Source organism: Chionomys nivalis, chromosome X, assembly GCF_950005125.1.
Source record: "Chionomys nivalis chromosome X, mChiNiv1.1, whole genome shotgun sequence".
Taxonomy (NCBI): domain Eukaryota; kingdom Metazoa; phylum Chordata; class Mammalia; order Rodentia; family Cricetidae; genus Chionomys; species Chionomys nivalis.
This window is the reverse complement of record NC_080112.1, coordinates 104,017,883-104,042,450: the sequence shown is the minus strand read 5'-3', so window position 1 is coordinate 104,042,450 and position 24,568 is coordinate 104,017,883. Positions and strand designations below refer to the sequence as shown.

The 24,568-nt window shown below is 40.2% G+C and overlaps 1 pseudogene; it reads left to right on the top strand.

Annotated features, from left to right (window-relative positions):
- The first annotated feature begins 565 nt into the window (after positions 1-565).
- Positions 566-2,994, top strand: LOC130868276 (developmental pluripotency-associated protein 4-like; annotated as a pseudogene).
- Positions 2,995-24,568: the final 21,574 nt, after the last annotated feature.

Below are 24,568 nucleotides of genomic sequence, written 5' to 3'. Positions count from 1 at the left end.
TTTGGTTTTTCGAGACAGGGTTTCTCTGTAGCTTTGGTGCCTGTCCCGGAACTAGCTCTTGTAGACCAGTCTGGCCTCGAACTCCCAGAGATCCACCTGCCTCTGCCTCCCGAGTGCTGGGATTAAAGGCGTGTGCCACCACCGCCCGGCTCATGTGGCTTATTAGTAGTTAAAGGTCACCTCTGTGCTCATAGACAGCTTAGGGAAATGAGAGCCCTGAGGATTCCCAAATTGTTGCTGAATTCATGATTGTACTAGTGAGTGTAGTACCTTTTAGTTCAGCTGATCAACATCTGTCCCTGGGATTTTCTTTATGAGTATCAGGCCAGGAGTTTTCATTACAATGTTCTCAGATTGGCAACGTGCCTTTCCTTATAGAACTTGAATGGATGACACAAGGAAAGGAAAGTGTGTGCTGGTGTTGGAGGACACATGGAGTTCCAGGGGTATGGGGATTTCTCTATGGTAACTCGACAAAGCACTTACATGCTTTGTGCTTTAGTTTCATATTTAAAACGAAAATGTCGGGAAGAATTTTCTTTCGGCGGTTTCATCTAAATCGAAGATGGAGGATGCTGGAAACAAGGAGCTCAGCAGCACAAGAGAGCCGAGAGAAGTGGACTGCATGATGTCTAGTCAGTGTAGCACATCCTTTGCAAAGTCCCCTGCAAAGAAAAAAAAGAGCAAACAAGACAGCAAAAGAGGACGACTGTAAATCAAACAAGAAAGCAGGAGATGCTGAGACTCCAAAACCCACTCCTAGGAAAATACCAGTTCCTCCTCTACTGGATTATCTGCCCCCAGTGAACCTGATTCACCAAGACATTTTGCGGGAATGGGGCAAGAAGCAGAAGCTGAGCAACAAAGGCCAGAAATTAGAGACTTACAAACGACTCCTTGCAAGTTCTTTCCCCAAACAAATGCCTGAATTAGAGAACATTCCTGACACACCGAAAGAGGCCAGGGTGAAGATACGTCGGAAAAAAATGAAGACGGAGACGGAGGAGGGACAAGAGTCATGTCCTCAGGAGATAGTTCCTCTTTTTTTAATTAATTAATTAATTAATTTCTTAAAGATTTCTGCCTCTTCTCCGCCACCGCCTCCCATTTCCCTCCCCCTCCCCCAATCAAGTCTTCCTCCCTCGTCAGCCCAAAGAGCAATCAGGGTTCCCTGCCCTGTGGGAGGTCCAAGGACCACCCACCTCCATCTAGGTCTAGTAAGGTGAGCATCCAAACTACCTAGGCTCCCACAAAGCCAGTACGTGCAATAGGATCAAGAACCCATTGCCATTGTTCATGAGTTCTCAGTAGTCCTCATTGTCCGCTATGTTCAGCGAGTCCGGTTTTGTCCCATGCTTTTTCAGACCCCGGCCAGCTGGCCTTGGTGTGTTCCCGATAGAACATCCCCATTGTCTCAGTGTGTGGGTGCACCCCTCGCAGTCCTGAGTTCCTTGCTCGTGCTCTCTCTCCTTCTGCTCCTCCTTTGGATCGTGAGATTTCAGTCCGGTGCTCCAATGTGGGTCTCTGTCTCTGTCTTCTTTTTTTTTTTTTTTTTTTTTTTTATTATATATTTTTTTTATTCTTTTTTAATTAAAATTTCCAACTGCTCCCCGTTTCCCATTTCCCTCCCCTCCTCCCACACATTGCCCCCTCCCCCCTCTCCCCTCCCCTATCCCCACTCCTCTTCTCCTCCCCCCAGTCCATTCCCCCTCCCTCTCGCTACTGAAGAGCAGTCCAAATTCCCTGCCCTACAGGAAGACCAAGGTCCTCCCACTTCCATCCAGGCCCAGGAAGGTGAGCATCAAAACAGGCTAAGCTCCCACAAAGCCAGTTCATGTATTAGGATCGAAACCTAGTGCCATTGTCCTTGGCTTCTCATCAGCCTTCATTGTCCGCCATGTTCAGAGAGTCCAGTTTCAACCCATGCTTATTCAGTCCCAGTCCAGCTGGCCTTGGAGAGCTCCCAATAGATCAGTTCCACTGTCACTGTGGGTGGGTGCACGCCTCGTGGTCCTGATTTCCTTGCTCATGTTCTCCCTCCTTCTGCTCTTCATTTGGACCTTAAGAGCTCAGACGGTTGATCCAAATTGGGTCTCTGTCTCTCTCTCGATCCATCGCCAGATGAAAGTTCCTGTGCCATTCTCCTTGTCTCTGTCTTCTTTCATCGCCTGATGAAGGTTAATATTCAGGAGGATGCTTAAATGTTTTTCTTTGGGTTCACCTTCTTATTTAGCTTCTCTAGGATCACGAATTATAGTCTCAATGTCCTTTATTTATGGCTAGAAACCAAATATGAGTGAGTACATCCCATGTTCCTCTTTTTGAGTCTGTCTTAACTCACTCAGGATAGTGTTTTCAATTTCTGTCCATTTGTATGCAAAATTCAAGAAGTCATTGTTTTTTACTGCTGAGTAGTACTCTAATATGTATATATTCCATACTTTCTTCATCCATTCTTCCATTGAAGGGCATCTAGGTTGTTTCCAGGTTCTGGCTATTACAAACAATGCTGCTATGAACATAGTTGAGCATATACTTTTGTTGTATGATAGGGCATCTCTTGGGATAGTTCCTCTTGAAATGGTCCCTGTACCCGAGGAGCAGATGCACGCCCTTACTAAACCTTCTGTCCTCTATGAAGAGGTCAGCACGATGGTTGTGACCACAACTGCCTCTGAGGCAGTGTTGGCGTCTTGGTCCAGGATTGCAGCCAATGCTAACAAGAACGAGGTCCTACAGTCCATTACAACACCCGAGACCTATGGGGAACTGTGGTGTGTGGTCCAAGGGAGAAGCCTTCCAACAGACTCAAGAGGATGGGTTCGGCTGCAGTTCCTCGCTGGACAAGTCTGCGTACCTGAGAAGAAGGGGAAAGTGATTGCCCTCTTTCTGCTGCCAGCCTGTACCTTTCCACCCCCACATCTGGAGGACAACATGCTGTGCCCCACCTGTGTTCACAAGAACAGGGTCCTAAATAAGAGCCTCCAAGGATAAAGGGAATCTCAATTGTGGGCTAGCTGTTGTCATTACCTACTCCTTGGAGTGAAATACGGAACTGCAGCCAAGACTGAGACTGATGGAATTTCACATCTGTGCCCTTGAAAGTGCTCGGATCAGCCAGAAGCCATGAGGCCTTGTTTGTTATTTGTTGCTGTAGTACTAGCAGCTTGGAAAAAGAGCCAGTGAAGCCACCAAAACGCAGCAGGTCCACGTCTTCGTTGTGAGGACTGTATACTCTTAAGTGACTATGCCTTCTACTGTTGTGTGAAAATAAGGTTTTGCTGGGGTGGGAACTGGTATCTCCAGATATAGTACTTGCTTGTACCACCACCGCTACAACGGGGTCATAGACAGTTCTGTGGTGCCCTGTAAACATTTAGCTTATGATTGTAGCCTCTGCATGCCCCCTTTCTTGGGTTGTAGTATGTTTGTTAGTGTGTAGTGCTTGGGTTTGTTTTCTATTGTTGCAATATTAAACCAAATCTGGTTTTTGGCATAAATAAATACATAAATAAATAAATAAAACGAAAATGTCTTTGTTCTTCTGTCAATACCATGCTTGGCACAAAAATAAGTGTTCTATCTCTGGTCTAAAGTAACATGAATTTTACTGTGCTAGCAAGGCATTAGATTGAAGGACTATATTTTTGCTGTTCTATGAATGACTTTATGAAAGCTGCTTTAATGTTTTCTCTCATATGAACAGATGAAGGACACATTTCCGCAATGAAATGGCCAGAGTAAGACTCCTAAATGAGGTAATTTATCCATGGGCTTGAATAACACTGTAATTTAAAAAAGTGATACCCCCAAAAGTAATGGGCAGGGCTTCTTCTTCATATGTTCATTTCATTATACATGAAAGTAGAAACAGAGAAATCATCCACCCATGTTATTGAAGCTTCCCCTTCCCCACTTTCTATTGATGTGACAGACACCATGAGCAAAAGCAGCTTGGGGAAGAAAGAGTTTAATTGGCTTACAAGTCATGTCTATCATCTGGGGAAAACAAGGCAGGACTCAAGGAAAGAAGCTACAGACTGGATATGAAGCCAAGGGCACAGAGGAGTGCTGTTTACTGACTTGTTTTCCATGCCTTGTCCTCAACTCAGCTTGCTTTCTTATAAGACTGCCTGTCCAGGGTGCCGCCTGGCCAGGGTTGGCACCGCCCCTAGTATGTTGGGCCTCCCACATCAATCATAAATCAAGAAAATGCCCTGCAGGCTTGCTTACAGGTCAGTTCTATGGAGGCACTTTCCTCAACTGAGATTCCTCTTCTTTGATAGCTCTATCTTCTGTCAGGTCGACAGAAGTATCAACCAGGATCTTACCCCTACTCGCACTCTCAGTATGGTATCTAATTGCTTTTGGGCTCTGTCAAGTGAACTGCTTTTACAATTGTGACTTTATGCTTCTAAAAGCATTAATGCCTCTCTCTTCAGTAAGACTATGAGGGTTCACCAAATTCAGACTTACTCTTTGGTACACTTTGCCACAAAAAACTAACACACACTGAAACACATAAACTGTTCCAAGATCAGAGAAATGCAACCACTTTATCATTACACCTTGTTGTTAGTTGCCTTGGACCCTAGGTAATCTCTCTTAAGGGAGAAAATGTTAGAGCTGCAAGACATAGGATTAATTACTTTAACCTACTTCTATTTACAAATGTACAATTCCTGCAGATCGGTCCCAACCCTACTGCTTCTGAATAACAAAACAGCATAATTTTGACTCACCCACCAAGGTCCTGTCCTCATTACTACAAAGTAGACCTATGACAACCCCTTTCTTCATGATAGTCCTTTTCTAGCCATTTTGATATGATTTTGAAAACCACATTTTGACAGTTTTCACCTATTACCGCAAGTTTTTTATTAGTTCAAAATGTAGATCAATAAGAATATATCAAAATCTAGCAGAATATATAGCTACTGAAGTTATAAATTAGTAATTATGTGAAGGTGACCCCCCCAAACATCATCCCCTAGCCAAAAAGAAAATTAGGTTGCTCTTAAATGACCTCCAAAGGCCTGTATGTTAAAGGTTTAGCCTCCAGAGTTGTACTATTTTTTTTTAAATATTTATTTATTTATTATGTATACAATATTCTGTCTGTGTGTATGCCTGCAGGCCAGAAGAGTGCACCAGACCCCATTACAGATGGTTGTGAGCCACCATGTGGTTGCTGGGAATTGAACTCAGGACCTTTGGAAGAGCAGGCAATGCTCTTAACCTCTGAGCCATCTCTCCAGCCCCCAGAGTTGTACTATTTGAATGTAGTAGAAGCTTTAAGTGGTAGGGTCTAGTAGGAGGTCTTAATATCACTGAGAGCGTGTCCCGGTACATCCTAAGGGCTCCTCAGCCCCTTTGTTTGCTTTCTGGGTATGATGGCTTTTGTTGGTTGACAACTTAATATATATGGAATTAACTAAAACCAAAATAGTTGGGTAGCTGGAATTAACTAAAACCCAGGTGTTTGAGAAGCTGGAATTAACCAAAACCCTAATGGATGGGCATACCTGTGAGGGATTTTTTTTTTTTAAATTAAATCATTAGAAGTGGAAAGACTCACTTCTAATCTGGATCTTTGTGATGGGAAGACCCCCTTTTAATCCAGATGTTCTGAGATGGGAAGATTCCCCCTTTGATGGAGACCACACCTTCTGCTGGTAGCTCTTTTTTTGCCTGCTTTCTAGTACTCTCCTTAGCAAGTCCTTTCCTTCCCTGGCATTAAAGCCTACTTTGTTAGGATTCCTGCACATAATGAAGACCAGCTGAGACATCCATCACTATGGACTGAACTGTTGGTAGATGTTGGACTAGCTGGACTGCAGCCTGTATGTCATTCTAATAAATCTCCATGCATATATAATGTAGATAGATAGATAGATAGATACATACATACATACATAGATACATAGATAGATAGATAGGTAGATAGATACATAGATAGATAGATAGATAGATAGATAGATAGATAGATAGATAGATAGACAATGATAGATATTCATTCTGTAAATTTTGTTACTCTCAAGAACCCTGACTAATACACTGGCGCTCCTGCAGTGTTGTGCCGTCTCACCACAGGTCCCATGAACTGAAACTTTCCAAACCATGAGCTAAAATAAACTTTTCCATTTTACAATTGATTCTCTAATTGTGTTATAGTTATAGAAATCTGACTAACATGTTAAATAAGTTTTTATTTATCCTTAGACTTTATATGAAAGCGAAGTAGAATCTAGACTTTATTGTGACTGCTGGAAAATTATTTTCTAGAAAACACCTATTAGAAAATGGAATTCCAGGAAAATGTAACAGTTAGGGGTGAGTGGTGTATCTCTGTAATCCCAGCACTTTGTACTCAGGAGGCTGAGGCAAGAGGATTCTAATTTGAGGAAAGCCTAGCCTAAGACACAAGACTCTATCTCCAAACACACATGAGTAAAAGAATAAATTAAAAGTGAAGGAGCAGGAGGTGCATGGTTTTGAAGTTTTCAGGCTTTCCAATATGAAGGAGCCTACTGAACCCTAAATATACAACTTCTAAGCTGTGGGAATTTACAGCAAGTCACTGGTTTCTTGATATAAGCCCTCTTTTATCCTCAGGATACATTCCAAGGTCTCAATTGGATTTGTAAAATTGAATAGTATTGAACCATATATATTCTATATTTTTCTTATACATATGGGTTCGATCACAGACCCTCTAGCTGCCTTTCTGACCCTCTCAGAAATCAGGTCATGTTTCCCACCATCTGAATTTCATCCTTAAAACAAAGAACTGGCCAGCACCTGCTGAGAAGAATCAGTCCTCCAGTCTTAGCAGGAAAATCAAGCCCAGGACCTCTCCCTTGTAACTGTAATATACCTGCTGCCTTTTGTCCCTTGATATCTAGGCCAGGCTAAATCTCATATTTTGGAACTTCCTGCCACTCTCTTGAAAACCTCTAACAATCAAAAAACAAATAAATAACCTCTCTCCAAACCACAAAATATCAAAAGCTTTTATTTGGGGGATTTGAAGATTCTTTATTTCATACCCATTGTCATGCTATGTAAGCCATCTCTCCTAGTGCATCTCTTTTTTTCTGGATAGGAAAGAGGCTATCCATCTTCAGGGCTGCATCTCCCAGCAAAGTTCTTCTGTGCCAGCTCCTTTCCCATGACCTTATTTTTCTTTATAATTTCTGAAAATATATGCTTATGTTAACATTTAATTCAAGGATCAGGCACAGGGAGAGATTAACAATAATCAACAGTAAATTTGAATAACTATTACAGTTGACTATAGCAAATGTTGTATTGCTGTAGTCTGTTTCACAGATATTTTATAGTGTTAGAAAAAAGAATAATACCAATATAGCACAAAGAAACACACGAATGGCAATAGTTCAACAAGGCAATTCTTTCTGTAAAAAGGGGTGCTTTAATACCCAAACCAGAGTAATAGACACACCTGACCAAGATGACATCCATTTCATGTCTCTGCTGTAAGTGGTGACAACATCTCATGTGATTGATTGGTGAGAGCTGAACATGACAATCAAATGTGACTGGCAAATTGGCTCATTGGGGAAGGGAAAAGGTTCAGGAAATATGAGTGTTTGGCTAGCCAATGATCTTTGATAGAATAAAGAAATTTCTCACAGTTCTACTCCATTCACCCTTCTTTAATGGTGTGAGATAATACCAAGCTTTAATGGTTGAATAACATTGGCATTGAAATTTCAAACCCAGGACAAATGGCTAACTGAGGTGCCCATTAACATATCAAAGCTGATGTTCTCCCAGCATCCCTCAGTCTCCACCTATTACAGGGCCCTCCTGGGTGGCATACTCAGCTTCCTACCCCAAATTCTCCAGTCAAGGTACGGGGCTGGTCTTTCCTTCCTACAGCTCATCTGGTCCCTATAGAACTCAGTCTCTTGGCCCAGGAGCCCTCTCTTAGTTGGCAGCTCCTGTCCCCTCTCTCCTACCCCCTCTTTTCACATGTCCTGGCTCAAGGTTATGTTCACTCTGAACTCTTCCAGATGTCCTTGCATCTGACTGTGTTTTCCCTTTTATATACAATCAAGTGTCTCCTCAACCATACCTAGGAGCAGACATGCTCTTCTTTTATTATTGTTATTAATCATTATTATTATATAATCAGGCATTGTGGGAGTATCAGGCTACTACGTAATGGTTACTTGAGCACAAACACTGTGATACTGTGAGATATCTGATAATAAAGAGAGCAGAGCTACTAATGGGCAGGCAAACCTGAGCTCCGGTAACTAACTTGCTCGCAAAGGCTGGGAAAGATGGAGCTTGCGCCCCCCCTGTGCTGGGGTGGGGGCAAAATAGCCCGACGTTGGACGCCAAAATGTGGCGGCGTAAATGAATGCAGAAAGATTATAAAAATATATACAGCTTTAATAAGGAAATAGACTTACAGGACCACAGGTTCCCGCGGAGAACAGGAAAGGCAGAGCAAAAAGGGGGGCTGCTGGGATCACGCCCGGCAGATTTATCCGTAAACATTAGCCTGAGGTGAACACGCCCCCAATGGGTGGGGCTATATCCCTACACAAAACACAAGAGATAATGGGGTAATGCCTGTTCTAACAGAGATGACATGAGATTTCATCATATTCCTTGAAATGTCATGCAGGTTAAATTTTAAGTTCATAGTGATAAAAGTATTCATTTAATACTTTCAGATCCTAGTGCATTAGAGGGAAACTGCAGAAAACAAAACTGTAGATAAAGAGGTACCGCTGTCCCAACTTTTAAGAACTTTTCCTGAAGTCTCAAGGTCAAATTTTTGGCCGAGAGGTTATTCTTTATTCTGTGATAAGTGCCCTGGGGTGATTAAACTTGTGGTTTTTGCTCTTATTGAAGTTAGCTTGCTGGTTACTGGATAGGCTGGTAAAGTGGAGAAAGATGGAGGTGCACAGAAATGCAAAGGGGATCAGTAATTGTGAGGGATAAAAAGATACTTCGGAGGGCTCTGAGAACAAACTGAGAAGCTGGGTGATTAAAGATGCCTCTTTCTTTTGGATAACAAGGGACCACAAGAAAAAGTTTAACTTTTCAGGAGAAACCAAATCTTGAATCAGAATTAATGCACTTTGTTACTGGATGGAGAGGGGTAGGAGTACAAGGAAAATTAAGAGAAGAATGGGGATGTGACAATGTATCCTTTTGGAACTGCTTTTAAAGTAAACAAGAATGGTGAAGTGTGCATATGTGAATGGTGAGGAAAGAGTGTGTTCTGTGTTCTGCAAAGAATGGCTACAGTTAACTTTCTTTTTCCACTCCTGGGGCCTAAATTCTTTTTGAGGATGAAGTGTCTCAAGGTTGAGTTGTAGCTCTTGATGACATCCAGCGCTTTGTATGGTAGTGTGGGGGAAAGTATTATCAGCAGTAACCCAATGCCTATTTTTTGTTTGTTTTTCGAAACTGTGTAACATTGGAGTCTGTCCTGGAACTCAGTCTGTAGACTAGGCTGGCCTTGAACTCACAGAGATTCACCTGCCTTTGCCCCTGGAGTGGTAGGATTAAAGGTATGTGCCACTACTGCCCAGCTTCCGATTTTTACTGAGTTGCTAACTTCCAACTGTGTAGAAGGATCTCAACTTCACAACCTTTAAGTATTCTCCAGTAATTTTGAGAGTCCTCAGACTAATACTTCACATGTGTCCACAAATAGAGTTGTCAGTTACTCCTGAGTGTTGCTTGCTATATTCTTCCCTTTATATTCCCATTTGTTTGTACCTGCTGTCTTTAAAATATCCTTGAGGGGAACTGGACAGATGGTCCAGGGGTGAAGAACACCTACTGTTTTTATGGAGGACCCAGCTTTGATTCCCAGCTCCTACAAGGCAGATAACAACCATCTATAAATTCATTCCAAGAAGATTTGAAACTTTCTTCTGGCTTTCATGGGTAACAGGCATGCACATGGTATACAGACATGCATGAAATCAAAATACATTTACACATAAAAAGTTAAAAAAATTATCTGTGAGGGATTTCATTGGTCTTATGGATCGTAATGATAAGATGGTTGTCTGTGTCCAGAACAATGTATCTATCTACATGCTATTACTATGTTTGTCTTCAACTTCTACCTTAAGCTCTTCTCTCTGAAAGAACATCAAACCCAGCCCAAAGAACCTATGGTAAATATTGCTTATTCTATCTCTTTGGACTTTCCACTCTAGTGTCCTTCTCAAGATGCCTTTCACAAAGGGAACTTTTTCTTCCTTGTCTGACGGAAAAAGAAAGTGTCCTTCCAATATGGCTGGAAACTATCCTTGCAATTTTGTTTTAAGTCAGCCAATATGCGCTGGAGAGATGACTCGGAAGTTAAGAGTATGTTATGCCATTACAAAGGACTCGGGTTTTAATTGGTTCCCAATACCCACATTGGGCAGTTCATAACCAATTATAGCTCCAGGAGATCTAATACTCTCTTCTGAACTCTGTGGGCACTTGCACTTACACATGCACATACCCATATGCATACATCCATACACATATATGTAATTAAAACTAGAATAAATAATTTTAATTAGCCCATGTAGGGACTAGAGACATGGCTTAATGGTTAAGGCATCTGTCCATACCTCCAGTTCCAGGGGATTCTACCTCCTCTTCTCACCTCTGCAGACACTAACTGTACATGGTATATAGACATGCATGCAGGAAAGCACCTATACACATGAAATATAAACAAATAAATAATTTTTAAAAGTAAGTCAATGTGTGTAGATAGGATAAAGGAGTGATAGGTTATGTAGACCTGAAAATGGCAGTGTTATTATCTGTTCTCTTTTTCTATAACAGAACATTGGAGGCTGTACAACTACAAAGAAAAGAGGCTTCACTCCACAGATACTTACTTATCAATGTTTATTGTTGCCTTATTCACAATAGCCAGGAAATTGAAACAACCTAAATGTTCTTTAAATGACAGATAACAAAAATGTAGTACATATACAGAATGGAATACTATTCAGATGTAAAAAATGAAATCATGACATTTGCAAGTCAATTGGTGCTGTGGGAGTTCCTTCAGCCAATAGCCTTTAAGATACCAGCCCACTTGGGCTTTGTCTCTTATACTATACATGCAACTGTAAAGTGTACACTTGCTCTCTTGCTTTCAGCTCTCGCTTCCAGCTGCTAGATTCAGTTCCTGTTTCCTGTTTGTGCAGAGGAGTGTGATCTAGGACTGTGATTTGTGAGTCTACCCCTAAGTAAATAACCTTTTATTATATGTAGTTCTGAACTAGTGTGGGATTATTTTGTAACTTATGTCATCAAATTGGTAGAACTAGAAAAGATATCATATATTGAACTTGGTAACCCAGAACCAAAAAAATAAATGACACGTTTTTTCTCATCTGTAATTTCTAGGGACAAATCTCAGATGTGAATATACAACATATAGTAACCGTATAAGCCAGGTTGAGTGTAGCTACTGCCCCTCATCAAAGAAACCTCTCTTTACAGCAAATGGACACCAACACAGAAAACCACAACCTGGACACAACGAAGAGATCATTGGATTTTGGAAAGCTCAGCCCCAACAGATATAACTGTATCACACAGCTCCTATATCTGTGACTCAGGGAACATCACAATACCTGTGTGGTGGTTTTAATATGAATGCCTCCCATAGCCTTACATGTTTAAATACTTGGTCCCATTGATGGAACTGTTTGGGAAATATGAGGAGGTGTGGCCTTGGTGGGAAATGTAACCTCCCCACCATTCCCAGCATTTTCTCTGCCTCCTACTTGAAAACCAATATATGAGCTCTCATCTGCTGCTTCAGCACCATTCCTGCCTGCCTGCTGCTATGTTCCTCTCCACGATGGCAATGGACTCCTATCTCTCTGGAATTGTAATCCCAAAATAAAACCTTTCTTCTATAATTGGTCATAGTGTTTTATTATAGCAATAGAAGATTAATACAACTAGGATGTGTGCTGTAAAACAGTCTATCCTAGAAACAACTGCATAAATAAAACCAGAACAATGTCAGTATCAATGGATATGCTAAAGTGGGAGGGGTAAAATTTCATGTGATCCCACTCCTAGACAAAGAACTACAGGACACTAATGAATGCTGGGAGGACAATTAGTCTCTCAAAATGGTGAGACCCTTATTTGTTATCTAATGTAAAGTGGCCAGTTTTGAAACAATATATACAAAACCAAATATGGACTAAACATGTGTATATATATATATATATACATACATATATATGTATGTGTGTACATATAGATGTATATGTATGTAACAATAAGACTCAAAGATAAAGAGGCTATCAATTTGAGAGCAGTGGAAGGGATTGAAGAGGTATACCTGGGAGGGAGCTAGAAGGAGGAAAAAAGTGATGTAATTCTATTTCATTTAAAAATATATTTAAAAAAGTAAAGTGATTTATTTTATCTCATGGCTCACCAACATTTTCTTAGCCTCTGTCACCAGAGGACCTTAAGGGGAAAGGGCAAGAGAGTACTTGAGGAAGAGAAGCATAAGAGAACCAAAGAAGCCAAATTTGTACTATAATAGTCCACTCTTCTGGTAACTAACCCCAGTCTTGCAAGAACTACATTAATCCATTCATGAGGATTGAACTTGTATTGCCTAAATATCTCTTAATGATCATATTATGACTTGACACAGTTAAATCAGGGTTGAAGCCTTAACATGAATTTAGTGGAGACAAATCATATTAAACCACAGCAGTCTGTGAGTAGAAAGTATGTATTTCTTTGAATGCCTGAATTATTTCCTATGACCAGACTGGAATGGAAAACTCATGGATCATCCGGTGATGCAGGAAATAGAACCCACATATCTGCATATATTTTGATGACACAGGTTAACCAGGAAGGTTGGTCAGGGAACACCAGTACATTTAACAGCCTTTGGTCATTACCTAAGTAACTCAAAGGTCTTTTCTGATTTTTCTCTGTCTCCTGCTCCAGATGTTGACTTTTTTTTCTGTTGAGTTGAAAGATACATATGAGATTAACATCAATATTTCCCCCGGAGTTGTTTGAAGACTTAAAGACTTCTAGCAGCCTTTGTTTTTACTCAATGAGAAAAGTAAAGCTCAGATTTCCCTCTATCTTCTTCATTAATATTAAAATATACTATGGAAATTAGATGGAGCTTATGCATCATGATAGAAGTAAACAGTAGGCACTCAGAAATATCTGTGGGGATTTTTGATTTGGGGTTGTTGAACTGAATACAAAATTGCTAAAGGCATTATGACAGGAATTTCAATAAAATAAAAAAGATTGTGTTCTTTTCTCTGAGCATAATTCACTGGTTTTGGAAATGGGTCTTTGTTGAAGGTTGGCATCAGGGCTCGCATTTGTGAAGTACTTGTCAACCATATTATCAAAGGATGGGAAAGCTGCAATCACTGAAATAATCTCCAGTTTCTAAATTACTTCAAAACTGACGAATATCCTAAATTACATTTAATGTATATAGGAAGAAATGCAGAGTGTAATGGTCCCTGTTCTATGTGTAGAATAAAGAAATAAAATAAAAGTTACTTAAAATAAACAAGAATCTTTAACACACACACACACACACACACACACACACACACACACACACACACACAGTGCATAGTACCAAAGCAGCAATTGAGTAGGAAGAATAAGAAAAGATATTTGTAGTGCTACTTAAAGGTTAACTAAAAATTAACAGAGCCAGACCCCAAATGAAATGATTATGGGCCAAGAATAGCTAGGTATGTGGGAGTTGGAAAACAGCTTTAAAATGTTGAAACCTCCATAAAAGTTCAGGGCAAGCAGATTGAACCCGAAGTATTAACACCCACTAAAAAGAAAGTTAAGTTGTGGGTAGTGAACTGGAAAACCTTGAAAATCATGATTTCCTTGAAATTTTCTCATGGATGGGAGAAAACCAGGGGTCCAGGCTTTCAGATAATGAAGCAAAATATATTTTAAAAAATAACAAAAAGTTATCACAAACCACATCATGGTAGGATTACTTAATTGGGGAAGCTTATAAGACAAAGCACATTTGCAAGGGAACAATGGAGAAATTATTCTTAATGATTTACTTTTATAGCTAATCTTATTATTGGTAAGGATGTAACCTCTTTGTTTCTCGAGAGTCTTGAACCCAGGAGAGCCATGATCAGTGTCTAAAGCTGAGTGAATGCTTGATCTTTCTGCTTCCAAGCGTTGGGATTACAGGTACATGTCACCAGACTTGGTTTAAGAAATAAACTTCCAAAAGATAAGAAAAGGCAGAAAATGCTATGAAATGGGTGGGAAGATAATATAGCTCAGTTAGTAAAGGCTCATCTTGAAAGGACATGAGCTCAATCCTCAGAAACCATGGGAAAACAGACAGACAACCCTACCCCCCCGCCCCCCCCCACACACACAAAGTGGCACTTGCTTGCAATCCTAGTTCAGGGGAAGAAGAAACAGATCCAGAGCTTGCTAGCTAGTTGGCCAGCCTAGCTTAATCAGTGAGCCCCAGGCTGATGGGCTACTCAAAAACACTCACGGGCCTGCTCCAGAGGAATAACATCTGAAGTTTGCAACTAGCTTCCATCCACATGTGTGCACACGTAGCACACACACACACACACACACACACACACACACACACACACACACACACGATAGACAGAAATGGAGAGAGAGCTAAGAGGAGAATAGCCAACTGGGAGAACTGACCAGATTATGATGTCATGTCATAGAATATTGTGTAAAATGTTTTCCATAAAAAGATATATGAGGGGTTGGGTAGATGGCTCAGCACTAAGAGCTCATAGTGCACTTCCAGAAGACCAGAGTTTTGTTCCCGGCATTCATTTCAGGAAGATCATAGCCACCTGTGGCTTCAGCTTCATCTTCTGGCCTCCTTAGGCACCTGCACTAGTGGTCATAAACCCACACATAAGAAAAGGCAAACACATATGAAAAGGAAGCTAGGCAAGGTGATGCACACTTAAAATGTCAGTACTCAGAAGTATTAGGCAAGAAGCCTGTGAGTCGGAGGATGGGCTGAGCCATATAATAGTATTGTGTCTCTGTAAACAAAATTAAGATAAAAAATACTATTGAATCAACCAAACTAAAGAAGATGACGAGGGGCGGTGATCCTTGAATCATCATACATGAATGCAAGTTAAAGTGCAATGCTGATAGGAAGATGAAAGGGGCAATGTGGGTTATTTCAAGGGTTGGGGGCCGACGAGGGTTCTGGAGAGGGAACTACAATTCCTATTAATTGAGCCCTGAAGCAATGTCCCAACATTAGCTTCTTTTATGTTTTTCATCCCTTCCACTAAGCAGTGGTAAAGTGACCTGCCCAAGGTCATACCGGTAATAAGCGGCAAAGCTAAGCCTTAGTCCAGAGCTGACTGAAAAGCTTGCGTTCTTTTCAGATTTGTGTAGACAGTAGAAGATAAACTCCCAACGCATTCAGTGCAGTGGAGTCATCGAAAGGTTTTCATTTCTCAGCTCCTCCATGCCAGCATCACTCAGAGCAAGGGGAAATTTAGGAGTGTTTCACATCTACAAAGACAACATTGAGACACAGTTAACAAATGTCTATTTTTACAGAAAAAAGGTTGAGGCAAGGCCACAGGGAGGGCAAAGAGCCCCATCTCTGCATGCACAGCGGTTTAAAAGATGATGGACATGGAATGTCCTTTGTTAAAAAGGCCAAGGAAAACTAAATTTCAACAAAAAACATCACAAAGAAATGATCTATTCATAGCTTTTTAAACGGCAGGTTCAACCCCATACAGAGTAGCATAAGTGAGTGTAGAAGTCACAGTAGATTTGTTAACCATGAAGGTGTTCTGAATGTCCAAAAACCAAAAATTAACTAAAAAACCAAAAGTATAATGAACTCAGGCCTGGGAACTGAGAGAGTTCTGGCCTAGCATGCATCAGGCCTTGGGTTCTAGCCCTAACATAAATGATAAACTAGGCTTGGGTGACATACACATATAACCCCAGAACCTGAGAGGTGGAGGCAGGAAGAACAGAAGTTCAAGGTTATCCTTAGTTACAGAGTGAATTTGCACAGTCTGTTAACATGATGAGTTTGAGGACAGACTGGGCTACACAAAAATTTTCTCAAGAAGGAAAAAAAAAAAGGTATATGGAATCTGATGTAGTTCGGGCATTGCCCATATAAGCAGCTCCACCATATCCTTGGTTGCATGTTACCATATTATCTTTGTTAGGTTTCTATTGCTGTGAAGAGACCATGACCAAGGCAACTCTTATAAATAAGAGCATTTAATTGCAGGGACGCACTTATGGTTTCAGAGGTTCAGTCCATTACATCATGGCAGGGAGCGTGGACGAGTGCGATGTGGTGCTGGAGCTAAGAGTCCTACCTTGATTGATGGTCTCACTGAGGGAAGCTTGAGCCAAAGAAACCACAAAGCCTACCCCTACAGTGACATACTTCCTCCAACAAGGCCATATCCAATCCAAGAAAGCCACACCTCCTAGTAGTGCCCCTCTCTATAAGCTTATGGGTGCCAGCTTCATTCAAGCTATTGCATATACCATGCAACACCAATGAACCCTGGAACATTTCAGCTGCTGAGAGGCTATTCTGTGTTCTAAATCACATGATTTTACTCTACATGTAAAGCTTTCTACTCTTTTGGAAGTATAATGATTTAGTATGAGAAAACAGACACTTGTAATGATTGCCTGCTATCATTTCTCAGCATGGGTATCAAATTAGTACATCTTTGCACTGTATTGCATTAGAATGTTTTATTTTACAAATTGCTATTTGAGTGTCTTACTTGAGTTTCATTAGCCATGGTGAAATGTATTTTGGCTTAGGATTAGGGCAGAATCTCCAACAATTTCTGGAATAGCGCTAAACATATTTCTGCTATTTTTTACTACATATTTCTGTGACACGGTATTCTCAGCATTGATGATTACAAAACAAAATGGCAGTCAACCTGAAACTGTTGAAGGTACTCTCTGTCCAGCAGTGTGAAACACTCAGTCAAGATTTAACTCTTTACAGAAAAATAAATGAACATATCTGTCTGAGTATGCAAAATTGGGTTGTCACATTCAATAAATGGTAAAAGCATTGTGTATAATAAGGGATTGTTTATAAAATAAACTTCTTTATGGTTTCTCAAGTGCTAATGTTTGATTTGTATACCTATTATATATACTTGAGGCCATGGAAACATCTCTCAGGTGAAAGGGCAGAAGGTTTAAGGAGTGCTGAGCTATATGAATAAATAATTCTATTTTCCTTGGGGTGGTTCCCACTAAATGTGATAGCATGAAAAATAGTTTACAACAAAACAGTTAAGCGATTAATGTTTTTTTCCTTATTCTTTAAATGTTTGCCAATTATCCTTTGGAAAGAAGGTTGCATTAGGGCCTCTATACTGTGCCCTGGGAATAACGAAGAGACAATTTAACGTATTTTGTGGAGCTGGCACCTAACAATCGCTGAGCCTTCCATTCACATTTTCTATAGCATCCCAGCTGCTTTCCTTGACTGCAGTCCAGACCCTCTTCGTTAACACCCTTCCAACTGCTGCCAGAATAAACTTTGTAAAACGCAAATCTGACAATGTCAGTTCTTTGCTTAGAACTTGTCAGTGACACACCATGGCTAGGGCTTGCCTTCCCAGACTCATCTCTTGTTCCCTCAAGCACTCTTTACTCTAACTGTTCCAAATTATTCTCTGTTCCCAAAGGAAGGAAGCACTACCGTCTTTTGTGCATGTTATTCTTCAGGTCCAAGATGTCTTTTCTTAGCTGTTTTTTTTTTTTTAATCTGACAATGCCATCTTTCCATTAGCTCAAATATCACATTTTTAGTGAACCATTCCAGTGAACCATCAAACAGAATCATTGTGACTTTTTTGGACATTCTTTTTCTGAGGAATATTTCTAAAATATATTATCACCAATATGTATGTCTATTATGATGATGTTCCCCTTCCACACTGAAAACCTGTGGTTCATTAGATAGAGCTTTTTCGGATCAAGAAACTGCCAGAGCTATTCCTTTATCTTTGTTACCACAGCAGCAATATTCTCTCGTTTAACCATTCTTTAATTGAATGCCTATGAAGTCCCAGGTACCCTGCTAGATCCTGAGAATATAATGGTGAAAAGCAAGGACATTCTTTTTGGTAGGCAGGCAAAAGTCAAAACAAACCAATAAAATAAAATAAAATAAAACTCTGGCACATTAGCCAACAAATAAAATAATAGCATTTTGTAAGTATCAGTCATCAAATGCGACATCCCCACCTTCCCTCCTGTAGAACGTCTTTCCTATGTACACCCATTTTTTTCCTCTCTCCTGTTGCATCTAAGTGGAACCTCAAAACTAGCTCTTGCCAGTAGGATGTGAGCAGAGACAGAGTATATCAGTGCTCAGCTGAATACTGTTTTATTCTGTCTTCCCCTGTCTCTCAGCCAGAAGCATAGGACCCAGGGAAAGTCTTTTTTGGGTAGCGGATGTCAGAACACATCATAGGAGGAGTCTTGATTTCCCACAGACTCTGTGTAGGAGCTTCCTACTGATCACCTAACCTGAGAATGAAGTAATAGGAAGAAAATTTCAATTCTGTTGTGACATTGATAGAACAGAATTCTTTGCTAGAGTTAGCCAGCCTCGACACACAGTACCATCGTGTCCCATGACCAATGTTCACATAAAGATTTGAGACAGACCCATGAGTATCTCCTAAAGCATTTTCCCCCGTCACAATGACTCTTGATTGCCATGTGTAGCATGTATGTTCTTCAGCTCTCCCGAATACATGCCCATTTCTCAGTTACAGAAGGCCTGCTAACAACCTGCCCAAAGCAAATGCTTCCAACCATTTCACAGAAAAACTTCCGGTCAGAAAAAAAAAAAATCCTTTGTTACACAGCTAGCTAATTATTGCCGTGGACACTCTTCATACTGCAACATTCTTTCTTCCTTCTAACCACTACACTGTATCATGTGTCAATTCAAGACTTGAAGCAAAACATGCTGAAAGATTTGACCTCTGTCTTGGTGTGCTGAACCATTTGAACACACACTGCTCTGACAAGAACCAGGATGTGAAGAGACAGATATTCTCCTTGTCAATTAATTAAACCCAGGCCTTTTCAGCAGTCCTGGTTCATGACATACAGGCTAATTTGGTCAAGCTTTCCCAATTATAGAGAAACATTTGCTGAGACTGGGGCAGAGCTAATGTGGTTGCTTCTGAATTGAGTCACACACGGTCTACAAATATTGCTTCGGCTTCATTTTACCTGGGTTGAGTCATTTCTGCTGGATAAGAAATTAAGGTTACTCATTACATTAAGTATCCACTAACCTACTGGGACAAGTTTTTAAAACTTAATGAATTTAATACTAATGAATATTGTTCCATTTGGCATTTGAAAATATGAATGAGGTTGATGTGCACTTTAAAGGGAGTAGGGAGGCCATGTGGACTATTTCCGTGAAAAAGGCCCAAATGGCATCTGCCTTTCAAATTGTTATCATAATTAAAAATATCATGTTTAGAAATTCCATTAGAAGTTCATAAAATGAGAACCAGATGTGACGGCACAGGTTTGTGATCCCAGAACTTGGGAGGTGGAGGCAGAAAGATCCCAAGTTTGAGAAGTTCAAAGCCAGCCTGGGCTCTATAGCAAGAGCCAAAACAAAGGGAGAGAATGAAGATCTGTGAGGGTGATGAAAATCTAATGACTAGAGAGAGGGCTACAATAGTATTCTAGCTTAGCACTTGCCTGGGGATGAATGTGCTGCCTGGGATGAGCTGCTCATGTTTCTAAACAGACCTGAGGCATTTGCTTTGACTATAGCTGGGGGAGAAAAGCTATTATTTGACAATCAAATTCAACAGGATGTCCATGACTTTAAGTTTCCAGAATGAGGGAGCAGTGACAGAAGACACTAAGCTATGTAGATGTATCAAAGGACACATTTCTGTAGGACTCAAGATAACCAAGAATTACAGGATCTCCCTGGTCATTACTGAACAACAACAAATTGCTGAACTATAGCCTTAATGCTGAAATCACGCTGGTTTTAATCCTGGCTCTAATGATTACTGATATGTGGCCTCAGTTTTCTTATCTTGGAAATGGGGATAAAAACACTAATACCATGAGTATCAAATGGCATTTAAAAGACATTTATCAATGACACTGACTAGCACTCATTGTGAGAACTCAGTAAGTGGTGGATATTAATAACACGATATGCTTGTGAAGTTGTACCAAATGGCTAAGCAGAAGGATTATGAAGCATATTCACAAAGTTTAGTTATAGCAATTTCTATATTTCAAAATATTTCAATTCACTGCCAGAAAGGAAAATAGACATGTTAGTAATTATGACACAATAAGATTTTGTTGATAAGTAAATTGTCTTCTTTCACAAGAAGTAAACCTGCCATCTTTGGTCTTGAACAAAACCACAGATATGATTAAAAACCTCAGAGAATAGGTAGAATTATTTAAATGAGATTCCACAACTCTATATTTCATAATTATGAGACGCTGCTTATTCAAAATCATGTACAATGGCACGATAGTGAAATTTCCTTGCCAATAAGGATAAAATACTAATAAAACATCCATTTTTCATCAGATCCACAGTGCTTATCAAAACCATTCTCAGTAGCATTATTTAATTAACATTAATTGAAAAGGAACAAACCTTTACAGTTCAGGTCTAAAGTATGTAGGAGAGCTCAAAAATTTTGGTACATAAAAATGAACTGTTCTATTCATTACCTTTATGTGACACAGTGCAGCATTTCTGTTGGCAGGCTCTGGATATCCAAGGCATAGAGGACAGTACTTATATATCATTTCAGATCCTTTGGTTTATATCCCACCCAGCCAGTCCTGGGTGACCAGTGAGGAGGCTTTGACCAGCTTCAATGCAGTCCTTACCCTTGTCACTGGCCAACTACAAATAGCTTTCTCTTCGGTCCCTGAGACTTTTGTGACCCCATAGATGTATAGCATTTGACATTTAGGCAAAATCAACCTGGAAGGAGGTTGGGAAAATACATGTGGGGCAATTCTTAGCCAGTGAGGGAAATGCAGCAAATGAAATGGGCCTACAGGTGGGGTACAGGTGGGCAAGCACCCTCTGTAGGAGTCCATGAGATCACACATTGGTGCATTGTCTGTTCTTCCTTCTCTCATGTCTCCCCTCCCTCTCCATGCCCCTACTGTCATACACTCAAAGCATTCACACAGAAACCTCAGCTCAGATTCTATTTTGGGGGAAAATCTAGTTATTGGCATATTGGATATTTTTCTTAAAAAAGTAAAACTTTACTTATAAAAGTAACGCTAACAAGGAGACAGCTCAAATACAATGAGTATTTGTTGTTATATTTCACATTAAAGCAAAATGATTATTATTGGTTTAGTTTTAACTGTATAAATCACTTGTAGTTTACAGAATAACATAGAGATTGATGGCAGGGGCCTGAATCCCTTACAAAGAGTGACCTTTGTTTATTTTGTGTGACAATCACATTGCGCCACCACCGCCCGGCAAAGATTTATTTATTTATTATGTATACAACATTCTGCCTCGATGTATGCCCACACGCCAGAAGAGGGCGCCAGATCTCATTACAGATGGTTGTGAGCCACCATGTGGGTGCTGGGAATTGAACTCAGGACCTCTGGAAGAACAGCCAGTGCTCTTAACCTCTGAGCCATCTCTCCAGCCCTTGCTTTGTTTTTCAAGACAGGGTTCCCTGTGTAACTTTGGAGCCTGTTCTGGAACTCACTTGGTAGACTAGGCTGGCCTAAAATTCACAGAGATCTGCCCATCTCTGCCTCCTGAGGACTGGGATTAAAGGCGTGTGCCACCGTCACCTGGCTATGTCCTGGCTCTGAACTAGGACTTACACTTGTCCAACAACATAAAGCTGCATTTCAAATATTGCAGAAAATGAAGTTAGGTAAGGCATACGAAGTCTGTAGAACATTGATGACATGCACATTTTATCTCACAAACCGCCTGTACATGTTTTTGGTAGTGGGCTCTATGAGCCCTGTACTGTAAGTCACCGATGTGCAGTGAGAAAAGACTCCATTACAAATTAACTCCAGAGTTGTTTTTTTTTTTCTCCATGACTTAGGGTTTTCAAGTTGCCCACTGAGAGATTGTATTCCAAGCCTTACATTTTTAATGTAAGTTTGACATCTTACAAAATGTGACAAATTCATCATCTGAAAAATCCAAGTAGGATATGTTTTCTAAAAAGATGTTTTGCTCAAACTGGTATCATCTACCTGGAGCACTGCTCTTGATCTTCCTTTCTTTTAGCGATTTTCTTCCAAAGCTGGAGGTGGTGGTCTGCATAGATGCAATGTCAGCGCTTGGGATAGGGAGTCAGGAAGATCTAGAGTTCAAGTCGTGGGCTGCTGAGATGCTTCTGCTTGTAGAAGTGAGACTTGCTCTGGAAGAGCACTGATGGCCACCTGTAACTCTACTGCTAGGGGAGCTGATGTCTGATGTGGGAGAATTGTCTGTATTCTGTCAATCATGTTATAAATAAATGCTGATTGGCCAGGCAGGAAATACAGACGGGAAAACAGGAAGCAGAAATGATGTAATGAGAACAACAGAATTCTGGGAAGGAGGAAGTTGATTCCCCCCACTTCTGCCCAGATTACCAAAGCAGCAGGATGTGATTTGAATAAAGGTACTGAGTCACATGGCTAACATAGATCAGAAAAATGAGTTAATCAAGATGTGAGAGATAGCCAGTGAGAGGCTAGAGCTAAAAGGCCAATCAGCTTTATAACTTATAGAGATTTCTGTGTGATTTTTCTCTGGGACTAAATAGCTAGAGAACTGTGAAGGACAAAAACCCCAACAACAAACAAGCCAGCCCTCCATGTTACAGATGTCCTCTTAGGACTCCTCAGTACCTGAACACATGAGGCACACACACACACATGTACACACAAATAAAACAACTTTTAAAAGTGTTTTACTCCAGCTTGGTGTACATTGAGTTATTTGAGGACAGCTGGGACTACATGAGAGCCTGTCTCAAAAAGAAAAAAAACTAAATAAAAATAAAACTATTTCTTCCAAATTTTAATCTAGAAATCTCCAGAGAAACTGCCATTATTGAATGAACTTTAGTGTAAATCTGCTTGTGTTCATCCCTGTGTGCAATTGAGCCTATGATGCATTTTATAAACTTTTAGATACATTTTGTTTGTAATGTGATTTGCTCATTAGAAATACTGAAAATTTAGATGAAACATTTTATATTTTGATTCTTAAGAAAAGGGCATTCATTTATTTTATGTCTATAGGTGTTTTGCTTCCAAGAATAGTTGTGTACTACCTGATACCCATGGAGGTCAGAAGAGGGCACCAGGTCCCCTGGAACTGGAGCTATAGGTGGTTGTGAGTCACCATGTGCGTGTTCAGAACCAAGCCCATGTCCTCTGAAAAGGACATCAAGTGCTCTAAACTGCTGAACTACCTCTCCAGCCTTTGTACTTGGTGTCTTTTAACACACAAACATACCCCCAAACTTCAGGGAATATCACCAGGTTCTGAGTTTACTTTTATCAAATTATAGTGTTGGGCTAGCTCAACCTACATCAGTTCGACCCAAGAGAATAAAAAATGCTGAGACACAAAGCCCAGAGTGCTGTATTTAATTGAGACATTCCCCGTGCATTGTCTTCACAGCAAATTCAAAATAAGAACATTGGCAGTATGGATGAATGAGCCTTGAATCCTTAAGTGAATACTTTTTTGAATATTTAAGAGGTGCTGTGAAAAGTTGATCTAAATGTTTTCACAAATTTTCAAATTTCACTAATGATTTTACCCAAGTTCCTGGTGGGGAGACAGTGGTCTTTCCCTGGATGATGCATGACATTTTTTAGTGTGCTACTTCTCCCTTCCCCCAGTGGACATGTCTACATGGCAAGAGATGGAAGATCTTGAGTTATCTGAAAAATTAAAGAACAACAACAAAGGGCCAGATGCTGTAGTTATAGAAGTTACAAAAGTATCATAAACACCAGGTGTGCCATATAAATGCACAGGTTGTTTTTTTCTTTACCCTACCACACAATTATCATACGGTTCTAACATCTGTTCATTCCTGTCCAGGCTTCCCACAGATAGTATTTATTAAAATCAAATACACACTAGGTCTCACTTATGCGCCTTGAGCAGGAAGTACCACTGTGGCCTTATTATGGAGTGTAAGTGAGCCGATAAAAATTGATTTTTATCAGTAAACTTACAATTATTATCCTTACAAGCCAATATAGTATTGTCTGGCTCTGCTGAGTATTCTATTATTTGCTAATTACTCTGTGGTTTCCATTAGTGTAAAGCTGATACATTTTTTTTCTGACTAATTCCAAATAATTGAAGAATGGGAGGAAAGGCCAGTTGAACTTTGAAGAAAGACTATTTCAGATAATGTTGTCTAAAGAAATGCTATTTTTTTCTTAGTTT